Genomic DNA, 3,481 nt, shown 5'->3' on the forward strand with positions numbered 1-3,481 from the left:
TAAGTTCAGCCAAGATTTGCAGACCATGAGAGATCCAGTCTGTTAGCTGAGCTATAGGGAAGGTGTTTTCCATCTCTATTTCAGGGAAGGAAATTTCCTCATTTAGAGGTTCAGAAACAGGTCTGTCAGGTTCAGACCTGTTTTTGGTGGGGTGGATATTTGCCAATTGATCCTGTAATAAGCATTTTAAAATGTCTAATTGGGCTTGCATGTTCTCTTGCATGTTTTTTGTTTTCCTGTGTTTTATCTTCAGATTTTTGCATTTCAGCTTCAAATTTTTTTATGTTAGTATCTCGTAACACATTACTGAGGAGTATAAAAATGACATTACCTAATAACAAAAAATTGGAGGTATCCTGAATTCCTCAATGTCCCTAATTCTTCAACCGCCATATAAATGTCAAAGAATGTAGTATTCATATATATATATATTCATTCATTCAATTCAAATGAAGGAGAAGCGAGAGAAATAAAAATGTTTTATACTCACCAGGTCTCGCAGCTGTGTTTCAAACTGTTTAAAAGACAGACTTGAGTAAGTAATAAAGAAAGGAAAGCAATTTCACAGAAATTTGAGGGTCCTTTTCACAACCTTTGTGGATTAGCCAGACTGTCAACATAATTTTAGGGTTGTGACTTTAAATCTAGATTTAAATGGTTGCCTAATAAAATTCCCAAGTTAGTCTGGAAATTTATGGTAATATAATTAATACAGAGGAAAGAGGATATAGGATTTATCCTACCTGGCCTATGCCAGGGAGAGTTTTAAACTCCCTGCATCTAGGTCTCTGAGGAAGATTAGAGGCTTCTGAGAGGAAAAAGTTGAAAAGTAAAGGAGGAAAATTCAGCCAGAAACTCACCACCGAACTGGACAATAGCTTGTAGCCACGCTAAGATGCCGAAAGGCTCAGCATGCAGCTCTCAACTAACTCTTCACCGCCAATCAGGGAAAGAGAAACAGAGACGAAAAAATCCCAAATATATTCACCCTTGTGTCTCCACCTCTAAATGTTCATATCTACCAATCACATCAAAATATTTCTCCAGGACTGCCCATACTTTTAGTTCTCATCTTCTTTGATTAGATTATATCTTTTGAGCTACTTCACACTTCTTTGTTAAGTTCACCTTTTGTTAGTTAATTGAACTTTTTGTGACTAATTTAAACTTTATAGTTACTTAACATCTTTTTTGTATTAAGATACTTGACCTTTTGCAATTAATTTATCTTTATAGTTACTTAAGACCTTTTTGTATTAAGACCTAAAAATAGACTTAGCTTAAAGTTCTAGCTTCACTATGTGAGATTTAAAAATGGTTGAGGTCTTAAACTGTAGTGATTAAAATAGTGGAAGATATAAATTGTGATAGATATAAGAGAGGGTGAGTAAATTTGACCGCAGAAATAGGTTTCACTACTGTGTCTTGGGTTTTAAAATCAAATATAAGGTGGTCACCAGGGAAATATTCCCAATTATTCAAATACCCAAGTCAATTGGGTTTTATAGAGATTTTAATTAACAATACAATGAGTAATCAAAGAAAGAGAGAGTAAGAAAGGAATAAGTATGAAGGGCCTCAAGTCAATATGTCCTAGACCTGAGTCTTAAAAGAGAAATCAGTCAGTTTTTTAATACTCACCACAAGGTCTGACTAAACAAGGATTTTACTGACACCAGGCCAGTGCCATCTCAGCTGACTTCACCTTCCCACCAGAGACTGTTCCAAAGGGCCTCTCTCCAGAGCCTCCAGAGGGACAGAGTCCCCTTAGAGGAGCTCCAGGGAGACCTCCTTAGAGATTGTCCTCCAAGAGCTTCCCTTCTCCAGAGCCTCTCTCAAGAGATTCTTCCCAAGCGGTACTCATCAGAGATCCTCCAAAAGGATATCTCTCTTCAAGAGATTCTGCTTTTTCTTATATAGTGGTTTTTCTCCCATGTCACCTCCCCTAAGTCCCTACATCTACTAATCACTGTAGACGCTTTCCAAAGGACTGCCCATCTAAATTCCTGCTAAGTCAACCAAGATCCTCAGTAAATCTGAACCAGTGAAAACACAGCTGAGTCAACTAATCTCATTAAGACAAAACTTGCCCGCCCCTTTTAGGTACCTAGCATCTCATTGTATCAATTCTAAAAACAGGCCTGGCTCAAAGAACTCCTTGCCCCACCATAAGCATGGATCCAAGTACTTTCCTTGTTTAGCAAGGAGTTTTTTTTTTCCCCCTAAAGCAGTCTTAAGTACATTTCTCAGTAGGGAAATTTGTTCCAATTAAGAATTCCCTGATGGGGAAATTTTTAACATTCACAAGTCTGAGAGATTTCAAGATTTACAACTATAAGGTGAGAACTAAGTACTTTCATTATTCAATCAGGAGATTAGAACTTTATCTTCCCCTAAAGTATGTCTAAGTAGGGTGGATTAATTTTAAAGTTCACAGTATCACATTTGATATTGGAACATAATATTGAAGTTGCTGAGTATAATGTTCTCCTGGTTCTGCTTATTTCACTTAGGTATTCCTAGCTTTTTCTGAAACCATCCTGTTCATCATTCCTTATAGCTCAGTAGTATTCCATCACCATCACATACCAGTTTCTTCAATCATTTCACAATTGAGGGACATCTCTTTAGTTTTCAATTTTTTGCCATCACAAAAAGAGCAGCTATAAATACTTGGTACACACCCATTTTTTTAAAAAATCTCTTTGGCATATTAACCTATTAGTGGTATGACTGGATCAAAAAGTATTCATTTTTGGGGAGGTATAATTCAAAATTGTCCTCCAGAATGGTGGATCAGTTCACAACTACAACAGCATTGTATTAGTGTCCCAATTTTGCCACATGCCCTCCAACATTAATCATTGTCCTTCACTGTCATATTGGTTAATCTGATAGGTGTGAGGTGGTACTTCAGAGTTGTTTTAGTTTGCATTTCTCAAATCAAGAGGGATTTCAAACATTTTTTTCATATGATTATTGATAGCTTTGATTTCTTAATCTGAAAACTGCCTATTTATATCCTTTGATCAATTATCAACTGAGGAATGATTTAGATTCTTATAAAATTGACTTAGTTCTTTATATAGTTGAGAAATGAGACATTCATCAGAGAAATTATAATGTTCCCACAGTTTGATATTTCCCTTCTAATCTTGGTTGCATTGGTTGTTTGTACAAAATCTTATCAAAATAATGATAATCAAAATTATCCATTTTACATATTGTAATGATCTCTATTCTCCTCTTCTCCACAGATATAAATAGTAAGCTATTTTATGTTCCCCTAATTTACTTATATCACTTTTTATATTTAAATCATATGCTTATTTTGGTTTTCGTAGAGTCCAGCTCATACGTAGAATTCTTGTGTGGGTGGAAGGAGGTTGGTAGCTGGAAAGTAACAGATTAAACTTATAGGTTAGACAGAATGAGACATAGAAGAATCAGAGAAACAAGAAACACAGAGACTAGACATAAG

This window comes from Monodelphis domestica, chromosome 3 (assembly GCF_027887165.1).
Source record: "Monodelphis domestica isolate mMonDom1 chromosome 3, mMonDom1.pri, whole genome shotgun sequence".
NCBI lineage: Eukaryota > Metazoa > Chordata > Mammalia > Didelphimorphia > Didelphidae > Monodelphis > Monodelphis domestica.